We start from the raw sequence: 24,772 nt of genomic DNA, 5'->3' as shown, positions 1-24,772 counted from the left end.
ACCTTCCTGATTACATTAATTGAGGACTAGATGAGGTAGCAATTGTGCAGATGTCATGATGAATGCTGCACAGATATGCACAGCTGTCAGCAGCAGGCATGCCACTATTGTGTTTAATTTCAATGTTATATGCATGTGACAGCTACAGTAATGAGATGCTAGTGTAAGGTGGACAAGTAGTAAAATTTACTCTTGTCCTAGAAAATATAAAGAGATTCTAAATCACCCATCAGAAGCCCATAGAATCAATCCTACATCTGCAACATGGGATTATCACCAAAGAAAAGAATTTTCCAGAATAGAAAAGCAATAGATTATTTCTCATATTTTATTTTAAATTTTCTTTATGCTAAAGCAACTAGTTGGTATTTACAAGTCACGTTTTATTTATTAATAGATAATTTATTATATTGATAAACTAATGGATAATATGGTAGCTTGAAACATTTATTGCAGTAGAGAATTTTGTCAGAAACTCTAATTTAAAAACTAGTAGAGTGGATTATTTTCTTTCAAGAGGTTGAAATTATTCAATGACAAATATTTCTGTTGTGTGTGTTTCTGTTATTTTCTGCTATCTTTTAGAAGGTCAGTAGGGAAAAAATTATATTTAAATGTGATATAAGTATGATATAATTCCTGAGTGGCTATTTAAATACCAATTTTCAATGGTCATAACAAAAGTGGATATTGAAATATTAGCGTTTTGTTAACGAGAAATATTGTTAAATAACATAAATAAAACTAGACATAGTAATTGTGAGATATTTCTGACTTTGTAACAAAATGTTTATTATTTGAAAGTACGTCTTTTTTCTTGTAATAAAAATATGAACTTAATCCACTCAAAAATCATATATTGTATACTTGTTTTGCAAAGATAACAGCAGACTTCCACTGATCAATTTTTATCATCTTTTTCAGTTTTTATTGTCCAGGTTGTTTCACACTTGTAGATGTTGTGGGGGTTTTAGTGACGTTCTTGTTGATAAAGATAAAAAGAAAATTCACTAATACAAACCTCAAACCTCAAGTTTACTACTTATTGTTTAAATCATAAAAATTAAACAATTCGTGTTGGCAGCAGTGGCCTATCCAGTTCGGCCACTGTGGGGACGGCAGCTGCTGTGGAGGAGGCACAGCTGGGGCTGTGCAGTCAAGGGAGCAGGTGAGGGCTGGAAACAGGTGATCCCAGTAGGAGCCCCAATGCCCCACTGAGTTGATGGATGGGAGGCTGCGCTTCTGGGTGCAGCTGCAGCCACCCTGCAACAGCTTCAGAGCCGGGCATCCCTGTGTTCTCAGGGGGCTGAGGAGCACCCTGCCCCTGCAGGCTTGGAAGTGTCGGCTCCTGTTCCCTGGCTTCTCCTGGCTCCCGGCACCCTGTCTGTGGTGGAGCAAAGGTGTGGATGTGTCAAATAATATTAGATGTAAACGAACATAATTCAAAATTAAGTATATTTAAATAATTCTGATATTGAAACCACCTTTGCAAAGATTATGCAGTGAGAGAAATTAGGCATGGCTTACTCCATCTTGCTTCTAGCCTCAGAGGAAGGTTGTCGTCACTAATTCCTTGGCATAGGCCAAGCTAACCATGGGAGGAATTTAGTTTATAATTTGACTTTGAAGTAAGGAAGATAATATTTCCTCCCACAAAATAAGCCACTCTTTACTCAGGGACTGATAATTGCCTTTGTAAAACTAATGGAAGATCATAACATTAGGATGATGGGAAGGGCCTGAATTCTACTACAAGGTAGGCATAGTTTATATAATTCCTTACTGCTTAGGAGACATGTGGCCAGAGTCACAAGATTTTTTACTTCCCCAGTTGCTCCTATAGATGACATCACTGTCATAGAAACTAAGATTGGTCTTTTAAGATGTTCTTCAGATTTTTGCATCATGGTAATCAACTGACCCCACCTAAACCAGAGTCTCATGACTCAACCGTTCCCTTGGTCCCCACACACAAGTAGACTCAGAACATGAGGACTATTTTCCATATCCCTATGATTTGGAAAATCATGATCCAAAATGCACTTTATCTGGTCTCTGATTTTTATGGATTCCATCAAAAGGCCAATAGCAGTTCTATACATATGGCTTTGAAGTGGTAAATGTAGATAATCCTTGTCGTAGGATCAGTACAAAGGGTTATATCTCAATAACTGCTATGAAATTTAGAAAAATATTAAATAACTTAGGTTTGTGTTATCTCAGAGGCTATAAGGCTATAAGAAGCATACTTAAAGTATGTGGTTAGAGACATATTTGAGGAAAAAAATTTAAAAAATGGACAGGAGCATGAAAAATGATTAGGTTATTTTAATGTTGATTTTTAGAAACCCCTAGAACCCCAAATGCAGAGGTCTAGAATGAGCCTGTCGAATTTGATTATATCAATTTGCAAATGAGACTATCATAGGTGGAACTTAAAACAAGTGCTTGAATTAAGTTGAATTAAAAGTCTGTTTAGCATGAAAATAACACAAGGCCAAGGGGATGGGGTGACAACCATCATTTGGGGATGATTAGAGGAATACAATTATGAGACATAAATGGCCATAAGAGACAAAATTAGAAGATAGAGAAGAAAGTTCAAGAAAAGAGTGTAATAAATAGTGTAATAAAGAGTGATCAATACTGTAATAGAAAATATCACAGGAGACAACGTGAGAAGAGAAATAAAAATTAAATTTAATGTTTTTTGGTTATGCCTGGCTCTGTTTAGAGTAGTTTTGGCAAAACAGTGAGGGCAGGGAATGGCAGTGACTGAGGGATAAAGCAGAAGGGAGACAATTAAGTGGATTGCTGAGCACAGACCTTACTTTTAGGAGCTCAGCTATTGTGAATGGCAGAAATAACAGGATAACACCTTCGGAGGAACTTGAGATTAAGAACTTTTAATACAACTAAGAAAGAAAATATTAAAATATGTAAAGTTTTTAAAGGAAATTTTGAAGATTGAAAATACAAAATATAGTTAAGTGATGGAATCAAGGTTCCTGTGAAGTTGGCTTTTAGTAAGAGTAGGGACAACTTATCACTGTGCTAGGAAAAAAAAAGGAAAATATGGTATTTGAGGGAATGGAGGATAGAGTTAAGACATTTCTCTCTTTATGCCTTCATTATTTTAGCAAAGTAGAAGGCCAGATCATCTACAGAAAGTGAGAAAGAATATGGAGGGTGTTTTGGCATGAATTTTATCTCTCCAAATTCATATGTTGGAGTCCTCATCCCTTGTACTTCGGAATGTGACCTTACATAGAGATAGGGTCTTTACAGGGGAAATTAAAGTTAAAGCAAGATCATTAGGGTAGGCCCCAGTCCAATATTACTGATGTTCTTATAAAAAGGAAAAAAAGGTGGACACGAGAACAACATGGAAGGCAGATGATATGAAGAGACATAGAGAGAACATCATCTTCTGGCCAGGGAGAGAGGTCTGGAACAGACACCTTCCTCACAACCCTGGGAAAGAACCATCCCTGTCAACACATTGATGATGAACTTCCAGCATTCAGAACTGGGAGGCAATAATATTCTTCCACTCAGCCACCTAATCTGTGGTACTTTGTGATAACATCCCTAGCAAAGTAATACAGAGAGTTAAATAATACATAGACAAAAAACAAACTAAATTAAAGATTTTGTTTCAATTACTTAGAAGAGGTCCAAAGCTTTTTCTTTTCAAAAAAATAAAAGGCTAAAATTTGTACATAGATAATGAATAATCGCTCCACTTTTTATATTTTATTTCATTTATGAATATTTAACTTAATGAATAAACTTTCACTTGAATTTACGGAATGACTGCAGAACTTCATATAATGAACTCTGAACTAGTAGAAAAATCATCTGGGAAAATAGTCCTGACTCCACCACTCAATGTCTAAACAAGAATTAATGAACTAAATAAGTAAAATTATTTTTCCTCACAGATTAGGTGAATGTAATTATACCTGTGCATCCACTTCATCTGATAGTCATACCAATAATGCAAAAGTGATATATTTGTCATAACTGTGCAAAATAGAAATTTGTAACACGTTAACTGTTAACTTTTTTCTTAAAATTTATAAATATAAAACTTTAAAAATATAACTTCACATCTTAACACAAATATAGATTACCAGTGATATCTGCAATCATTTAATATATTGCTAAAAAGGTAAAAGTTTTAAATGGCAAAATTTTGGTTTTACTTTTTCATATTAATTCAATTTAAGTGGGTATAAGCAGAAAATAAAAGTCATCTAAATTCTGTACCAACTTAAAGCAGGGAGCATCTGTCAGCATAATAGGCCCTTTAGCCTCCTGCTGGGCAAACTCAGCTAGTAGACATTTTTAAATTGACTGGGTTCTAGAAGAAGCAATTTTTCATACAAAAGCTGGCAGTTAAGGAGGAAAAGTGTTTTTATCCTAATTGGATTGGATTTGGCCACTGGCATCTTTTCTATTCACCATTATAAATTTAGAAACCTTTTGTAAATTTATACCACTCAGGATGTTCATAGTTACCTGATAAGTTGCCTCACTCAGTTGCTGGTGCTGAGTCTGCTCTTTGCTTCTTGAATAGTTTGTTGCACTCCTTCCCCAGTGGGTTCCTGAAGAATATAAGGAGGCATTTGGGTTTATTTAGCAGCTGGTTATCTCCTGCTAATGGCTGACAAATGGACAGCCCTTGAAGATACTATTTGCTTTGCTTTCTTCTTAACTTATCCTGCCTATTTGAAGGTTCGGTTTGTTGTTCAAGCCTGTCAGGAAAATAACATATAATCAGAGAGTTACAATTAACATCCATTATAACATTATGTCAATTGCTTATTCATTTTTTAAAGCAATTGCAGTCATGGGTTGCAAACATTGATTGTGTTTTAACAATCGAACATCATATTCTGATTACATTAGTACTAGTAACTAAATTAATATTTCTTTTTAAGCCTGCAGTAAAAATGATGATACTTGGATATAGGCATAGCTCAATCATTATGATGAATTGATTTTCCTTAAGTACAAACACACTTTCTCTTTCTCACACACACACACACACACATACACACACACAATCACATACATAAAAAATGATTATTTTCATTGGCTTAATTTTCTTTTTTTCTTTGAATATGAAGCCCATCCTTTTGCAGAACAATGTTCTAATTTAAATAATTAGCATAAGAATTAATTGAATATATTTAATGCTGATTTTCCATTGTTACTAATTATATTTTAAAATTTCAACTCATTATATATTCTCAAAAATAGTACGAAAATAATTTGAAAAAATCATTCTCTAACAATTATATTTCCATATAATTTTGAATCGTATTTTTCTATTAACACGGGTAGAAAACTAGCATCTAAACGTTATATATATCAAAAAGAGGTTAAAGAAATTGACAGCCAGACCTCCTGAATGGGTAAGAAGCAGTTAGGCCAACTCTGTTATCCAGAAATGCTCTCTCCATCTTCATACATCCTTCTACCGTTGTATACATAGAATTCTAGAGAAAGAAGGAGAGGAGAACATTTGGAGTTCTTCAAACGAGTAGGGTGCCAAACAAGCAAACAAACAAAAAAGTCTCAGACACGCACACATACAAAAAAAAAAATTGGAGGAATTGATGATAAGGGTGTATAGTTTTGCTGTTCTTGAGTTACATGTGTGCCTACTTCTGAAGCAAAATTACTGTCCAGCCATGTTCGTATTAGATTAGGGAAAGGACGATTTGAGCGGAAATGGCAGGTTGGAGGTCAAGGGCTTCAGTGAGTCTGAGTTTATTTCCAGAATCTGCTTTGGCAAGACTGTATGTTTCCTTTGAATCAAGTAGGCAGAGTAGTTGGTAGCCAGGCATGAGCAACCTTGCTAAATCTCGGATAAATATGTAACATGTTGTCCTAAATGAGTCAGTGTTATGAGTAAAATAGATTATTTATAATTACTTCAGACAAAGGTCATAAAGTGGTAGAGCGCTAACCAAACCACTAGTTCCATGTGCCTCACCACAATCTCACCTGACCAAGTGCTCAAGGTCACTCATTTCCTACCCTCTGATTTCTCTTAACCAAACTTCAGAATCAGGCTTCTCTGTCCCTACAGAACTCCTAACTCCGCTTGCCCCAAACTTGAACATGCACTAAAAAGCAGAACATATCACCTAATCAGCTGTCCTGAGAACTGATTGATGAGAGCTGGAGACTTTTCCTGTCAGATCCCACCGATCATTTCCCCTTCTTTGCCTGACTTCTTATTTATTGCTTATGCTTTCTTATAAAGAAAGTATTTTTCTGTTTGATTTTGAGATACCTCCTCTTCCCCTGAGTTCAAATGGTTCTCCCTATTGTAATGGTCTTTCTGATTAAACTCTGTTTATCTAAGTCCACATATATTTTTATTTTACACCCAAAAATTGCTGTTGGCAAAGCTGCCTTCCTTGCAGTGGAGTGAAGCCCCTTAAGGCACCCTGAAAAAAACATTCTTACTCCCTAAGGGTTATTAACAGAGAGATGGTAGCATAAATGAATGCAGCAGGGTCACATTTACAAACCCAGCTAAGGAAAAATATCTTTGCTCCTTTAATAAAGTTCCTCTTCCAGGCCCCACCTCCAAACTGTTGGAAAGAGAAAAAGACTGAAAGATCGGTCTATTTCACCTAACTCCCCATCACTAGTACTTCTCAAAGTCTGAACTGTATTTGGACTGGTGGGTGAGGGAGATGAGCGTAGAATGAGATGAGTAGGTGTAAAGTAAATAGAAAATGGAAGTTTTATGCTAAACTCAACTGAACGTTATAACTACTCTAAGTGACAGCAGAACTATCAATCTGCCTTAGATACTTCTAAAGGATATTAAATAGAAATTCAACACCTTAGGGTTGAATGTAACATTTAGAAATCCTTAATTTTTTTCTTTATACTACACTGAGTTAAGACTCTTTGGTGTTATGTTTACTTGCTGTATCAACTAGAATACTTTCAGCAAAAAGTTGAAAGGGTGCCTGATTTGCAATGGCTTAAACAAGGATGACCTTGAGTTAGCCTATGTATCTACAAGTCTGCAGGAAGCATTTAAGAGATTAGATTAGAGGCTCAATGATACTCTCAAGGACAGAGTTCTTCTCTTCTTTTTGTTTTGCCACCAATATAATAGTGTTCATATCTTTACTCATGAACTGTGAAGGGCTACAAAAGCTAGAAAATAATGTCCTTATATAATAATGTACAAAGGAGTGAAAGAAGGGTATAGCAAACTGATGAGAGAGTTCTCAGGTGTCTGTTTTTATCTGAGAGGAAAATCTTTACCAGTAGTCTCCCTTACCCAACTCAGAGGATCATTACTTTTCATTGCCCAAAATCTCATGACTAACTTTGAAGAAAGAGACAATTAGAGAGTGAGTAGCTGGAAATTTTAGCTTCTGATTTTGGAGACGTGCTTTGCCAACCTAGAAAAGGCTGATAGGTAGTACTGTTAAGTAATGAACTGAGAGAATTTGCCCCACAAGCCTTTCCATTTTGCTAAAATCATTCTAACCTATTTGTAAATCAAGTGAGACATATAATGGCATCAATTTCTAGTAGATTTCACATGAAACAAGTTGTGTCTGTGTCCGTGATTATTAATTTAAATGAATAATTCATTTAACTGAATAAATTACTTTTAAAATTATGATTGGTTATGTTTTCCTTACCATCTTGTGACCATGCAGTAGACATTACTATTACCAGTGTCTTCAAATTTCCCTAACGATAGCAATAGCATCATTCAGTCACCCAAGCTAAGAATGCAGACATCATTAATGTCACATCTTTTACTGTCTTTGCATGTAATAAGATATTTCTGAAAAATGTTATGTTCCAACTAGTTCTCTAATTTATCTACCTTGTCCATATATCATTTATTGTTATCTTGATTTGAGACCTTATCTTCTATTTCCAGAGTTTCTGGAAATAATTCTTACTATGTGCTTCTGCCTTCAGTCAGACAACCTCCGTTCTATATGTCTTGCAATCACAAGCAATTCATTCTTAGGCCCAAAATTTTGATGTCTCTTAATTGACCGTTAAGATAAAACCCAAGCTCTCTGCCATGACAACCCCTTTATACTAACCCCAGCAATTTTATCTTTTGACTTCATACTACATGCTACCTTGCAAGAATAAACTACTGTGCCTTTAATCGTTTTTCATTTAATCATAATATTTTTCACTAAAATGAATGCTTTCCACTATTTCCTTTACTCATTTAATTTCTTCTGGAAGTTTGTCTACAGTTTAGATTGAATTAATTGTCCTTACATATTTCTATTATTGTGTTTACTACATTTTATTGTAAAAGCGAGTTAATATTTCCTATTTAGCTGTGGGATTATTAAAATGAGTGACCACATTACCTATATTGAATGAAGAATCAATGCATGGTTTAATAAATACTGTCCCAATGAACGAATTAATAAATTACCAAAACTATGAAGAATTGCCTTTGCATTTGCAGCTAGTATAGTAGTATTGTAGAGATAATTCATTTAACCCAACATAATTTGCAGGCAAAAGCTACAACATAGTAAAAATATAAATAAAGAAATTTAATCATATCTTTTCCTTTGCTATCTTCTCTCCCTCTTTGTTAAAATAAGAAAGCTTTTGTAATGTAACACTCTGCTGGTGTTACCAGCTGCTCCTTTAAAGTTACCTTTTTTGAATCAACCTCCTCTACTCTGACTTCTAAATATTGGGGTGCTCCAGAGATTGTACTATCTTGGACTTTCTTATCCATTCAATGTTATCCCTAGATAATCACAAACTATCCAATGCCATTCCATCATTACATGCCACATACGCATGTATGTGTGTGTGTGTATATAAATGAATCATCAATATTTAAACCTTGACTAGAACTCTATTTTGAGTCTATTTGCATCTATTTACTACCTGCAGTTCATATAACATCAAACTTTACCCATGTAAAATAATATTGTCATTTCTCACACTGAACTTAAAAATGTTCTTTATCCAGTTTGCCCTACCTCAGTAAAAAAATACTGGCATCACTTGACTTGAATAAGACAAAAATCTTATCCATAGCCTTGATTCTTCCATTTTTCTAAGATAAATCACTTCCGCTTTTCTCAGTAAATCACTGCATCATGTCAATTCTATCTTCAAAGTCCATTTTAGTCTTTCTACTTCAGTTTGTTTTCATGTCAGCTGCTATCACCCTAATAAAAGTTACCTTTTCTCTTTAATACAAGGGTTCATCTCCTTGCTTCTTATTCCACCCCTAGTGAAATCCATTCTACCCACAATCATAAAGGATTCTTTTTTAACCATAAATCAAGACACATAGTTGCCTTGCTTAGAACATTTTACTAGTTTCTCAATGCACATTGAATAAAATTTAATTTCTTTATCGTAGCTTTTATGCCGTACATTATTGTTTCTACTGTCTACATATTTGACATCAAACCCTGGGATCTTTGTTCTCATGCACTCAGTGTACTGGTTTTCTTTGGATTCCTCAAACCAGCTAAGTCAGTTCCTTCTTCATAACCACTGTTTACAACTCTGTCCAGTCAAAAATCACCTCTTCAAATAGAGTCTCTCTTGACTATCATAACTTATCTCACTCCAATCATTTTCACACTACAGGTGTTTGTGTTTTTTTAACCAGTCTTATCTATCTGCAATTGTCTTTTTAAATATTATTAATTATTTCTAAACTTTTCTTCTAATATGTAGGTTCCATGCCAATATGAACACTGTCTATCATATTTATCACTGAATGTCTAGTGTTTAGATATGCCTTCTCCATATTAAAACAGTAATACGTAGCAGAATAACCATTGAAAATGGGTTTATGTACTTAAAACTCCTGACTATATCCACACTCTAGTATTTATAACGAAAATGACCTTTAAAAATGCATTTATTTATCTAGATCAATTAACACATTTGTAAACTAGTAGTTTACATGTGTTTACTTGAAATGATTACAGTGAAAATTTAATAAAGTATGTATACAAGAATAAGTCTCTCCAAATCTTAAAATGCTATACAATTCCAAATTTTATTCTGTTATATATATATATATATGTGTGTGTATATGTATATGTGTGTATATATGTGTATATATGTGTATATATATGTGTGTATATATGTGTATATATGTGTATATATGTGTATATGTGTGTATATATGTGTGTATATATGTGTGTATATATATATGTGTGTGTGTGTGTGTGTGTGTATATATATATATATATATATTGAAGCTACAAAGCCAGAAGACAGATTTGTATAATTCATATACAAAGTCTATCTTTTCTAACAAATTGAACTTGGATAGAAGCTTGGTCATCCAGAATCTCCATGTTCAAAAGTTGTACAGTAAATGACAAGTGTTCTATGTTTTAAGAGTAACTTGTTTCTAAAAATGCATTTTTTAAAATGTTTCTAAAAATAAAAGACACTGATTGTCAGGAGGATTATTTAAACAAATGAACTTTAAAAAGCAGTGCCTTTAAATGTTGGCAACCATTTGAGCAACTATACACTGGTAGGTATTTATAAGGTTAATTTGCAGGCTGGGAAAAAGTGACAATATATTAGAAATCAGTGGCCACTGAAACTAACTGGAAAAAATGAAAATAAAGTGATTTTAAAATTAGAATATACATCAGTGTGAACATATGAGTTAACCGATAGAAATTGAATTTTTAGAAGGCATCTGTTCCTGAGAGTATGCTGCAGTTGTGGATGTTTGGCTAATGAACCAGAGTACTAAAAAATATGTTGTAGCCAAATTCAGAAATGTTTAATTCTGCCCACAGAACTTGTGGTGTGTGTGTGTGTGTGTGTGTGTGTGTGTGTGGTTGTATGTGTAAATGTGCATGCTTATGCAGTTGCAGGCAAAAAAAATGATGATTTTAGAAGATGACAAAGGGAAAGAAAAAATGCAATTAAAATAGTTTATTCACTTATCAAATAAAGGTTCTGTTTTAAAGTATTTATTTTGTTGGGCATTCAGCCATTCAGAGACTCAACAATTCAACAATAGTTGAGCAAGGGCCTTATGTGCTGAGAGTCATAACAGTGAATGGTAGAAATAATCTCTGGCTTCTTGGGTCTTAAAATCTGTTGGAAGGGAGCATAAGGACACAAAGAAATGAGGCAAATATAGTAAATAATAATAGGTGTTATGTTAGAAAAGTTTAAGGTAGGGGTCCCCAACCCCCAGGCCAGGGACCAGTACTTCATCTGTATTTAATGCCACTCCCTATCACTCACATTACTGCTTGAGCTCCACCTCCTGTCAGATCAGAGGCAGCATTACATTCTCATAGGAGTGTAAACCGTACTATGAACTGCACATGTGAAAGATCTAGGCTGCACACTCCTTATGAGAATCTAATGGCTGATGATCTGTCACTGTCTCCCTTCATCCCCAGATTAGACCATCTAGTTGCAAGGAAAACAAGTTCAGGGCTCTCACTGATTCTACATTATGGTGAGTTGTCTAATTACTTCCTTGTATATGACAATGTAATAATAATAGAAATAAAGTGTGCAACAAATATAATGAGCTTTAATCATACTGGAACAATCCCTCTGCTCCCCTCCACCCAGTCCGTCGAAAAATTGTCTTCCATAAAACCAGTCCCTGCCAGGCTCAGTGGCTCACGTCTGTAATCCCAGGACTTTGGGAGGCCGAGGGGGGTGGATCAAGAGGTCAAGAGATCGAGACCATCCTGGCCAACATGGTGAAACCCCGTCTCTACTAAAAATACAAAAATTAGCTGGGCCTCGGGAAGCTAAGGCAGGAGAATTGCTTGAACCCGGGAGGAGGAAGTTGCAGTGAGCCGAGATTGCGCCACTGCACTCCAGCCTGGTGACAGAGCGAGACTCCATCTCAAACAAACAAACAAATAACAACAACAACAAAAAACAGTCCCTGGTACCCAAAAGGTTTAAGGTATAAATGGATACCATGGGTGGGCCATTTAACTGAAACTTGAAACAATGGGAAGAGTAAGACAATAAAAGGTAGGTGGTATACGATGAGGCAGTGACTAGATCTGGAAAGACTTTGAGAGCAGGACTTATGGATTTGGGCTTTATCCTAAGGCATGTGAAGCATGAGAAAAATGTAAACCAGAGAATGTCATAATTGGATTTTTGTCTTGTAATCTGATATGGTTTGGCTTTGTGTCCCCATCAAAATCTCATGTCAAATTGTAATCCTCACTTGTTAAGGCGGGATCTGGTGGGAGTGATTGTATCATGTGGGTGGTTTCCCCCGTGCTATTCTTATGACTGTGAGCAAGTTCTCATGAGATCTGATGTTGAAAGTGTTTGGCACTTCCCCTGCTCTCACTGTCTCTCCTGCCACCATGTAAGATGTGCCTTGCTTCCCCTTCACCTTCCACCATGATTATAAGTTTCCCCAGCCATACAAAACTATGAGTCAATTAAATCTCTTTTCTTCATAAATTACACCAGGTAGTTCTTCATAGCAGTGTGAGAAAAATGGACTAATAAAGAATATTGGCACCAAGAATGAGATATTTCTATAAAGATACTTGAAAATTTGGAAGTGACTTCAGAACTGGGTAGCAGATTGGAACAGTTTGGAGAGCTCAGAAGAAGACAGGAAGATGTGGGAAAGTTTGAAACTTCCTGGAGTCTTGTATAATAATTTTGACCAAAATGCTGATAATGATACGAACAGTGAAGTCCCTGCTGAGGAGGTCTCAGATGGAGATGAGAACTTACTGGGAACTGGAGTAAAGATGACTCTTGCTATTCTTTGGCAAAGAGACTGGTGGCATTTTGCTCCTGCCCTAGAGATCTGTTGAACTTTGAATTTGAGGAGATGATTTAGGGTATCTGGCAAAATAAATTTCTAAGCAGTAAAGCTTTCAAGAGATGACCTGGCTTTTTCTGAAAGTATATGCATTCACAAAGAGATGATCTGAAATTGGAACTTAGGTTTAAAAGGGAAGCGAAGCTTAAAAGTTTGAAAAATTTGCAGCCTGACCATGAGGTAGAAAAGAAAAACCCATTTTCTGGGGAGAAATTTAAGCCAGCTGCAGAAATTTGCATAAGTAAAGAGGAGTGGAAAGTTAACTGCCAAGACAATAGGGAAAGTGTCTCCAGGGAATGTCAGAGGGTTTCACAGCAGCCCCTCCCATCACAGGCCCGGAAACCTTGAGAGTAAAATGGTTTCAAGCTTGTCTTCTGTGCACCCACAGAGCTTCGGAAAAGCCTGGATGTCTGGCAGAAGTCTGCTGCAGGGACGGAGCTATCATACAGAACCTGTAGTAGGGCAGTGTGGAGGGGGAATATGGGATTGAAGCTCCCCCGCTGAGTCCCCACTGAGGCACTGTCTAGTGAAGCTGTGAGAAGAGGCTACTCTCCTCCAGACTTCAGAAAGGCAGATCCATCAACAGCTTGCACCATGCACCTGGAAAAGCCATAGGCACTCAACCCCAGCCCACGAAAGCAGCTGTTGGGCTGTACCTGCAGAGCCACAGGGGCAGAGCTGCCCAAGGGCTAGGGAGCCCACCTCTTGCATAAGCGTGACCTGGACATGAGACAGGAAGTCAAAAGAGATTATTTAATTGCTTTAAGATTTATTGAGTGCCTTGCGGAGATTCGAACTTGCATGGTGCCTGTGGCCCCTTTGTTTTGGCCAATTTCTCCTAGTTGGAATAGGAGTACTTACCCACCGCTTCTACTCCTATTGTATCTTGTCAGTAAGTAACTTGTTTTTGATTTTAGAGGCTCATAGGTATAAGGGACTTGCCTTGTCTCAGATGAGACTTTGGACTTGGACTTTTGAGTTAATGCTGGAATGAGTTAAGACTTTGGGGGACTGTTGGGAAAGCATGGTTGTGTTTTGAGACGTGAAAAGGGCATGAGATTTGGGAGGGGCCAAGGGTGGAATGATATGGTTTGGCTCTGTGTCCCCACTCAAATCTCATGTCAAATTGTAATCCTCCCGTGTCAGTGGAGGGACCTGAGGGGAGTGACTGGATTATGGGTGTTGTTTTCCTGATCCTATTTTCATGATAGCAAGTGATTTCTCATGAGATCTGAGATCTCTTGCTTTCTCTCATGTCGCCATGAAAGATGTGCCTTGCTACCTCTTCCACCATGATTGTAAGTTTCCTGAGGCCTCCTCGGCCATGTGGCACTGAGTCAATTAAACATATTTTCTTCATAAATTACCTAGTCTCAGGTAGTTCTTTATAGCATTGTGAAAATAAACTAATACAGAAACAAATGTTGATAATAGGGTGGACAATGTACTGAAGAATAGAAATACTTGATGAGTTGAGGTTTTTTGTTGTTATTATTTATTATTTGGAGTATTTTTGCAGCAATCTAAGCAAGGAATACACTACTTGGGCTGGAGTATAAATTGTTGCTGGAGATAAGTAAAGGATTAAATAGATATTTATGAAGGAAGCCTTGGAGAATGATTGAGAATTAACTGTGATAGAGATGTCAGAAATATGCCTCTGGGTTCTGACTTACTATATTGAAAGCACTGGAAAAAGTTCCAATTTCAGAGAAAAGGGAAAAAATTCAGCTTTAACATCATTAATTTATGGGTTGTATAATATTCTGAAGGTGATTTCTATAGGTCTATTTTTAAAAATAATTCAAAATGCATTTTTACGTTTTGGAATACAATAAAAAATTCTCAGAAGTTCACAGAGAGTGGTTCACAGTGTGGTAGGTTCTGAATCCTCTATTTGTATAAAATGGTCAACAGCCTATGTCCCGGTTTACTAGTAGAGAAAATAAAATTTTAAAATACCTGTTGATTAACTGATTAGGTATAACTGAGTATTAATTTGCTGGAATTATTCCAAGAAATGTAGTTGAACAAATACTCTTCTAATACAGATAAAGGGCACTTTTGAACAATCTTTTTAGAGTAGTATAGTCAAACAGTATTTTTAGGGTAGTATAGTCAAATAGCTAGAGATCAAAACAAGAGGTTAGAAACCTTGTTCTCTAGCTCCACTTTTTCGTTAGTGGAGTGATCTTGCACAGGACACTTTTACTCTTTGGGTTTTGTTCCCTTTATTCTCATAACTTGTAGAAAATAGTTACATGACTTCTAATTAAAACTGATTTCTAATTTTAAAGCCAGTTTTAAACAAACACCTCTTAGACATAGGAAAGAAAAATACATAGATATGAATATGAATATTTAGAAACTAATAGAAACATTTACCAGAGACTTATGAGGAGACAACAGGAAACAGAAATATTTTATTAAAAATTTTACCCCTTGCTGGCCTGGGCGAAAGAGCGAGACTCCGTCTCAAAAAAAAAAAAAAAAAAAAAAAATTTTCCCCCTTGCTGAATATCTCATACTTCTGAAATCCCTTTCTGCTTTTTATAAATTGCCCTTCAATTCTCTATAGTCTACAATTTTAGCCAATTCATTATCTAATCACCCAACTCTCTTTTCTATGAAATGTATTCTTTTCTTCTTGAAATATCTTTCTTTTGTAGTATAAATTTTCATTTTTTAAAAATTATTTTGTTTACCTTTATGGATTTTCCTTATCTATATAGAAAGCCCCATAAAACGTTGAGGTAAAAAGAAAATCAAAAACAAAAACACAACTCCTGGATTCTCATATGATTTATGGTCTATGTCAGCACTGGGGGCAGGGGGACTGTGGGAGTAAGGAAGTCAGAGGAAACAGAGACCGGTAGTCACATTGAGTGGGGGTGGACAGAGGCCCTAAATCTACATTTTTATGGTAGCAAAAATGAACTTTAAGAATTCCTACAAGTCTGCCATATTAAACAATTATATTTCGTATTACTATGCTAAATAATATATATGCATGGAAAATATTAATTAAATTACATATTCTGTCCAAACATAGGTAATTGATTTTACGCATTGACATTTTATCTCAAGTGTAGTTTCAGTGTGTTCATTGTGTCAGATTTATTTAAAAACTATCAAATATATTTAAAGACTGTCTTGATTTCTTCCAGTTATTAAGATATTCAACAGATATTCTATGAGTTCTCAAAATATAAAATCTAAGGTATATTTTTTATTTGGCAATAGAAAAATAAAATATGCATGTATGCTGATGTTTGAAATATTAAAAATCCGGCATAAATAAAATTGGACCCCTGTGATTTTTTTGTTAAATATATATTTATAATGCATTATTTTTACACACTGTCATATCAAAAAGCTAAAAATGTCTTGAAGTGTGTCCAAAATTTGAAGATGTACTTAAGTTAAAAATATAAAGATGTATCTAAATTGAAAATAATAGGCTATAATATCCATTACGGTTGACAATGAATAGATCAAAATTAAATATGTCTGAAAATAATATCAGAATATTTTAATAATATTATTGAATAATAGAATAATATTTTAATATAATTTAATAATATTTTGTGACAATACCTTAACACAAACTACCTATAATATATATCAGGACCAAAATGTTGTTAGAGGAGAAATCAATAAAATGAAAACTTTATAAGGTATTCTAAAGGCAAGGAAATCAGAATCAAATGAAAACTATGAGTAGATAGACTTAACTACACGTTTATGTGCTCACATATAAATATACTAAATCATGTGATTTATTCACTATACTGTTAATATGATCAATTACTATGATTGATTTTCAGTTGGTAACCAACACTGTATTCCTGAGATAACACAATATTAGTCATTATGTATTATCCTTTTCTATTACCTGATTCTGTACAGAAATATTTTGTTAAGGACTTTCACATGCATTTCATAGTTTGTATAGGTCTATGGTTTTACTTATTTATTGTAATATATTAGTCTATTTTTGGTACCAGGTGAATGTTGACTTTATAAAATGAATTGGGAGCGGTTTCATGTTCAGGTTTTTTATTTCATTTTGTTCTAATTAGGTAATGTATGTCTTTCCTGGAATGCATTTTTTTCATCAAAGCCTTTATATTTATTGTTGCAAACTTATTCCTAGTATACTCTTTATTATCTTTTAATGTTCATAGGATCTGTTGGGATCTCCTATCTTATATTCCTGATATTGGCACTTTGTATATTTTCTCTGTGCTTCTTAGTCTGGCTAGAAGTTTGTCAAATTCATTGTTTATTTCAAAGAACTGACTGTTGATTTCATAATTCCCTTTTTTTTATTTATTTCTTTAGTCTCTATTCTTGCTTGTATGATATGTGTTTTCTTTCTAATTTGAGTTAGACTTGCTTTTGTTTTCCAACCTCTTAAATTGGAACGCTCTATATTATTGCTTTTTGTTTCCTAACATAAACGCTTAAAGCTATAAAATCTAACACGTTGATATGCTGAATTTTTAGTATAAATCATTTCAAAGTATTTTTAAGTTTCTCTATTTTATTATTTGATGAATAACTTGTTTAGAAGTTAGCAGTTTAATTTTAAAATATCTATGGATTTTTCATAAGTGTTTTTGTCATTGGTTTCCAGTTGAAATATATTATGGTCAGAGAAAACACTTTGCATGGTTTCAATTCATCCACATTTTTTTAGTTGTTTGTTTTGTGGCCCACTGTTTCTTCTTCCCATGTGTATTCTATTTCTGGTGAAAAGAATGTAATCCCAGCACTTTGAGAGGTCAAGGCGGGCAGATCACGAGGTCAAGAGTTCAAGACCAGCCTTGCCAACATAGTGAAACCTCGTCTCTATTAAAAATACAAAAATTAGCAGGGCATGGTGGCGCGTGCCTGTAGTCCCAGCTTCTCTGGAGGCTGAGAGAGGAGAATCGCTTGAACCCGGGAGGTGGAGGTTGCGGTGAGCAGAGATGTGCCACTGCACTCCAGCCTGAACAACAAAACGAGACTCTGTCTCAAAAAATATATATATATTATATATACATATATATTATACTGTTATCAGTGGATATAAAAAATGTAAATATTAGTATTCCATATCTTTTCTTTTTTGAGACGGAGTCTTGCTCTCTCACCCAGGCTGGAGTGCAGTGGTGCGATCTCGGCTCACTGCAAGCTCCGCCTCCCGGGTTCACGCCATTCTCCTGCCTCAGCCTCTGGAGTAGTGGGACTAGAGGAGCTCGTCACCCCACCTGGCTAACTTCGCTTTTGTATTTTTAGTAGAGACAGGGTTTCACCGTGTTAGCTAGGATGGTCTCGATCTCCTGACCTTGTGATCTGCCCGCCTCGGCCTCCCAAAGTGCTGGGATTACAGGCGTGAGCCACCGCGCCCAGCCAGTATTCTACAAATTTTAATATCTACAAGGTAGTTAATAGTGTCATTTATATATTTGATACATTTACTAATTTGGGATCCTTTCATAACTCAGAGTGGAGTAGTGAACAGTCTAACTCATATTGTGTAATTGTGTATTTATTTTTTAGTTCTGTCCATTTTTTCATGTAATCTGAAACCTAACACATGGTTAGGTCCACATATAGTTAGATCTTATTTTTTATCCAGTCTGACAATCGCTACTTTTGCATTGAAATATTTAGAGCATTTTTAATATAACTTTTAATATAGCTGGGCTTAATTTTACTACTATATATTTTCTATTTTCCTACCTATATTTTTTCCTATTTTTCCCTGGCTTCTTTTAAAGTGTAAAATGAAAAAAATACTTAAAAAAAAGTTTATATATGTTTTACATATTTTTATAAATACCTATAGAAAAATTATAGGTATATTATTTATATGTGTTATATGTATTTTATATATATTTTATATATATATAAAGAGGTAATAAAGATGGGTTTTCATCATATTTTATTCATTTTTTTCTGTATAATGCTTTTTTTATAAAGGAGAAAAAAGTTTTAAAAAATTGTTGCTATAAATGTATTACAGGTACTTAAGTAAATAGGCGAATGGATATATATGATTTTCGGAGCATAGAGAAAGTTGTGGGGGAAACAGAAAAACCATTATATCGTATTAGCTGCATTTGTTACCTTACCAGTGTGCCAGTGGAGGAGGAACAAGGAGAAGCTCTTAATATCCTTATCGTGTGCCATTGCATCTTTATTTATTTACTTAGACACAGGGTCTCACTCTGCCGCCCAGGCTGAAGAGCAGTGGCACGATCTCTGCTCACTACAACCTCCACCTCCCAGTTTCAAGCGATTCTTGTGCCTCAGCCTCCCACATAGCTGGGACTACAGGCGCATGCCACCACACCTGGCTAAATTTTTTATGTATTTTTTGGTATAGATAGAGTTTCGCCATGTTGGCCAGGCTGGTCTCAAACTCCTGACCTCAAGTGATCCGCCAGCCTTGGCATCCAAATTGTTAGGATTACAGGCATGATTCACTGTGCCCGGCCTGCCATTGCATCTTTAAAAAATCATATTTTCATTTAATTTTAAAAATAATAAAGATTTTTAACAGATACATCATTTTAAATTTTTAAAATTTATTACGAGTTTCTTAATTAGCTGTCATTTGTAAATATACTTAAATTGATTTATTTTTCTGTAGTGCTAAAATTTATATTAGTTAAGTTGCAATTCAATTCATTTATATTGCTACTTTTATATTCACTTATTTGGTTATTGCTACAGAGAGACTAACAATTAGTAAATTATAATTCTTATTGCATAACACCACAGAATCTATTTACATAGAACTTAATGTAAAAAAAATTGCTATTAATTTATGGAAAATAGTTTCACTAGGTGTCTTAGATATGCATTATTAAAACAATTAGGTTATTAATATATCCTTTCCATATAAGAGAAATCTTGAGTGTATATCTAATATATCAATATATTCTCTTCTCACGATCAGTTTTCTAGCTAGTTGCCTAATATGTTCAATTATTATTTTGAAATTTAATTTTAGGCATAAATTTATTTTGTTTTGTGGCAAAATCAAACATTAAAAATCAACATAATAAACTTTAGCTGTTTTTGCTTTACATTATTAGAGCCTGTGTTAGAAGCATAATGTCCTCAAATTTCAAAACAAACATCACACAAATTCTGATTTAACTGAAATTTTATGTGCTATTTATACATTGAATATATGCCTTCTGGTGAGAGCAAATGAATAAACTTTTTGAAAGTAGCATCCTTATCGTGTAGTTTTGTTCCTCTGCAACTTACTTTTGACGCTACGTAAATTTTGTTGCATCAGAGAGAGAAAAAAGCTAATGAAAAAGAGATGCATAAAATTTGATTTTCTATAAACCTTTTCATCTTTACAAATTATAAATCCTATTCTGAGGAATCTTTCAGTACAAATAACCTTAAGGGCAGATAAATTGACTGTAGTTAAAGTCACTCTCTATAAATACTCATCAGTTACAGCCTTTCCCTCAAAGTCTCGTGAGGCTTGTCTTTTCCTTCAGTGAAAATTTTGCCTGCTCATCTGTTTTATCAGTCTGAAGTACTAACTTCATGCCAAAATTGTTATTGCTGCATAAACTAATGAGTTCCAGTTATTGTACTTTTAGAAGATATGGGGTTTCACCATGTTGGCCAGGATGGTCTTGATCTCCTGACCTCGTGATCTGCCCACCTCATCCTCCCAAAGTACTGGGATTACAGGCTTGAGCCACCGCTCCTGGCCTAGCCTTCATATTTTAAGAATATGAAAAAGGAAATAAAACACATATCATATGCATTATCATAATTATATATTAACATATTAAATAAATTCAATATGATTCTAATTTCTGAAGCCCATCAAGATATTCTCAGGGTACTAACTGATCAATCTTAAACATTTACAAAATGATGGTAAGCTCATCAGTATCAACATATTCTCAGGCCAACTCAAGAGCTACCCATAACTTCAGAATCCACTGACTTCCATATTCAAGATGACTCCATTGATTTTCCTATTCAAGATCATACAATAAGTATTCACTAAGCTTCAGATTAAAAGTATTTACACTCTCTCATTTATCAGAACAAAGATATTTATTCTAAAAAAATTATGCATTAAAAAAAAGCTCATATCTCTTTCTCCTCCTTGGCCATGAAATCTACTCTTAAGTTTGAAATAGGACAACTGCAATTATCTTCATGAATTTAGTCAGGGGTGCCAATTCATGACAATTCAGTGATCACCAGCTCTCTCTCAATTTTCTCTCTGAAATTTTTAATCAGAGATTAGAACTTCATGCTCTGTGTTTGGTGTCTCTTTTCGTGTCTTTTGTTTATTCTACCTATTTATTTCTTTGTGATCCATTTTATTAAGCTTCTTAATATCTACTTTCAGTTCACCAATTCTCAATTCAGTATGCTATTAAATATAGAATTTTTAATATCTGCTATGTTTTCCTTTTACTGATATCCTAATTAATTTTTTACAGATTATACTTAATATACAAATATAAAGTTATATAATATTTATGTATTTATTTTGCCATTTCTCAGAATTGCTGCTTAATTTACTATATTCTCTTAATTCTGAGTAACTGGAAATTATTTTTATGTTTATTTATTTTTCAAGATATTGAATGTACTATCTTCTACATCTGAAAATTTAACATATAAAATATTTGTAGAGCTGTAATTAATAATATTTCTGATGGTTCTTGCTCATATGCCTCATTTTCTTGTGCTGCTTTTATTTTAGTCCTATGAGCTGCTCATTTTCCTTAGAAAGTTATTTGAAGAAATTATTTTACGTTATCATGATGTTTATTTTGATGTTTCTCCAGAATACATTTTACTTGCTTCTCCAAAAACTTGAGGACTCTACCAATCTCTGCCGACATTAAACAAATTTCATTAAAATTCAGTGAGGAAGGGGCAGGAGCCATGAAGAGTGGGGCCAGACAAGGAAGGTCCTCCTACAGATGCCCCGATGACAGGCATAGCACTAGTGCCAAGGGTTTATTCAGTGGGTGGCCACCTTTCATCCAGTAGTGAACCTAGGTATTGAGCTGGGAAACCTCCTTGCCTCCAACTTCTCTGCACAGGAATGAAGAACAACCTAAGTTTCTAATCCAGCAGAGTGGGTGCTTCAGATGCTTGGAGATCTGCCTGGTTGTGGAGCAGAAATGGTCCCCTTGCACAGAGATCTCTGCACAGGAAGAGTGAGGCAGGTCAAGCTGCTGATATCATTAGGCAGGTGTTCTAAAAGCTGGGAGATCTTCTGGGCATGGAGCAGAGAGAGTCCTACTACACCAAGATCTATGTCCAGGAATGTTGGGGCAACTCAGGCTGCTGAACCAGCAAATGAGTGCTTAAAATGCCTGGACATCTACCTGGGCATGGAGCAGAGAGAGCCTCACTGCACCACCATATATGTCCAGAAAAAGTAGGGCAGCTCAAGCTGTTGGTCCAGGCAAGCAGGTGCTCCAAACGCCTGGATTTCTAACTGGGGATTGAGCAGAGAGGGTCCAGCTGATCTCAGGGGAGCAGAATGCAATGCCCAGAAATGGCACCAGCCAGCCAGTTCCAGGTCTCCAAGCTAAATCCGACTTCAAATCTTGCCTCCCATAGAAAACTACAGCTGTAGCAACTCTTCTCCCAGGCTTATGAAAGAGGAGAGCACAATTCCAGCACATACTGCTGAGGTGATTTCCACAGTTTTGGCTGCGGAAACCCCTACCCTACACCACAGTACACATTTCAATCTCTGGCCCGAGTGTAAAATGCCTGCACAGCCACACTGCCAGGTCTCCACAAATGATTGACTTCCTATGTACTCGGACTAAAAATGGCACCTTGCTTTCACTCCTGTGTCAGAGAAAATGTCTGCAGTTTTTCCTGGTCTCTTTTCATCATAGCACCTTCAAGTCTCTCTCCAAATTAACTGCAGGGCTTGAGAGAATCAAAGTGCTCTGCCTCAGCCTGGGTTCCTATGATCCCAAGTCAAAAGTTGAATCACGAGGGAAGCTCTCCGCCTTTATCTCTCGTACTGGGGCTTCACTCACTTTTATCAGCTGGACGCCATCACAGGGTTGTTTGCTGGTGTTCTCCTGAGATATGGGGTGTCGTTCACAACTCTAGTGGATTCCCATTTTCCTTCTTGAATTAAAGCGCACACTGTTGATACATATGTAGTATCTTTCTATTTCTGAGTGGCTGAGGCACTCTGAAAACCTTTAACCCTCCATCTTGGAAAAAAAAAGGTTTAGTATTTTTAAAATTATATCTGTTGAAACACAGACATTTTAATTTTGATGAAGTTCAATGTATTTATTTATTTTTCTCTTGTTCATCTTTTTCTGTCATATCTAAAAATTGTTTGCCAATCTTAGATCATGAAGAGCCAACCATATGTTTTTTTTCTAAGAATTTTATACTTTATACTTTTTTTTTTTTGGACACGGACTCTCACTCTGTCACCCGGGCTGGAGTGCAGTGGTGTGATCTCGGCTCACTGCAACCTCTGCCTCCCGGGTTCAAGTGATCCTCCCGCCTCAGCCTCCCAAAGTGCTGGGATTACAGGCATGAGCCACCATGCCTGGCCACTTTTTACTCTTATATTTAGGTCTTTAATCCATGTTGAGGTTTTATTGGTACATACATGATTTGAAGAAAGTGTTAACAGTGGAAGAGATCCCAGTTATCATGAGTTAACAGTGGTGTATGTGTTCAGGTTTGCAGAAACTTCAGTCCTTGCCTCCTCAGAAGAAAGAATTAGACTGAGAGGAATAAACTAGAAACAGACACCAACGCAAGTTTCAGAGCAGGAGTGGAAGTTTATTCAAAAAGGCTTTAGAACAGGAAAGAAAGGAAAATTCACTTGAAAGAGATCCAAGAGGGCTCCTGAAGGTCAAAGAGAAGAGAGCCTTTAACCTTGATGCTAGGGCTTTATAGGCTCACCTCTTTCCCATTATTCTTCCCTTAGGGTGGGCTTCCCCCATTCGCAGTGCCCCCTTATCCTTAGGAATTGAGCACATGCAGTGTGTTTAGGAAGCTGTACTCACACCCATCTGAGACTTTCTTCCTTTTTTCTGGTGGAGTGCACCCGGAAGGTCATACTTTGCCATTTTGTCTCTTAGTGTGCATGCCCAGGAAGTTTTTTCTCCCTGGCATCCGGATTCAATTAACACTTTAATGTTAATAGCTGTGGATCATCAGGAAGTGGCCCCCCCATGGCACCCTGGGTAGGCTGCCAAATTATCATTTTTAGAGAAGCAGTGTGATAACTGTCAAACCATCACCTGATAATTCTAGTGGGTGGGGGAGACCCCTCTCCTGGCCCGCTTATGCCCATCTTACTATTTGTAACAGAAAGGATCCCACTTATTTATTTTGCAGGTGATTATCCACTTGCTTCAGATCTGTGAAAAGGGTTATTCTTTTCCCAATTTATGGTGTTCAGGATAAAGAAGGAAGTCCCCATCTTCAACTGAAGTTCCCTGGACTTATCCCGACCCACAAGCAGCTAGAAACTGTAAGAGAAATCCTGAAGTCTTTTTTCTTCCAGGAAGAAAGCTCTCCAGCAAGAATCCTGAGGAGAGAGGTCCCTGTGTTCCTTGTTGTAGCAATCTAGAGAGGAATTTCCTACTTACTGAGATGGAAGAAGGAAGGGATAAAACTGACTTAATTCACATTCCACAAACTCTGGCCTTTCTCAAGATATTTTCATAGATTTTCTTAAATTGTTATGTCTTCATTTGCTGTTTGCTCTTAGGGCTATTTCCAGAGGCTTTTAATAGAAGTGCACATGTGTGTTTAATAGTTTTCACCAGTTTCACTGAGGAGTGGGCCAATAGAACTCCTCATATGGTTACACAGAAAGTTGATCTTTCTCCTCTATTCCCAGAAGTGTTTTATGAG

General features: G+C 35.8%; 1 long non-coding RNA gene across 1 annotated transcript in view; it reads right to left on the bottom strand.

The window, feature by feature from the left end:
• Nucleotides 1-1,287: 1,287 nt before the first annotated feature.
• The window catches only part of LOC116809502 (uncharacterized), a 74,745-nt gene continuing 51,260 nt past the window's right edge, over nucleotides 1,288-24,772 (bottom strand). Inside the window, exons 6-8 of the long non-coding RNA XR_004369865.2 lie at nucleotides 5,413-5,507; nucleotides 4,525-4,760; nucleotides 1,288-1,384 (exon numbers count right to left, since the gene is read on the bottom strand). This is a non-coding gene — a long non-coding RNA (uncharacterized LOC116809502). The remainder of the gene's footprint in view (nucleotides 1,385-4,524; nucleotides 4,761-5,412; nucleotides 5,508-24,772) is intronic.

Source organism: Hylobates moloch, unplaced genomic scaffold, assembly GCF_009828535.3.
Source record: "Hylobates moloch isolate HMO894 unplaced genomic scaffold, HMol_V3 SCAFFOLD_1, whole genome shotgun sequence".
Classification (NCBI taxonomy): Eukaryota; Metazoa; Chordata; class Mammalia; order Primates; family Hylobatidae; genus Hylobates; species Hylobates moloch.
This window is presented reverse-complemented; position numbering and strand designations above follow the sequence as displayed.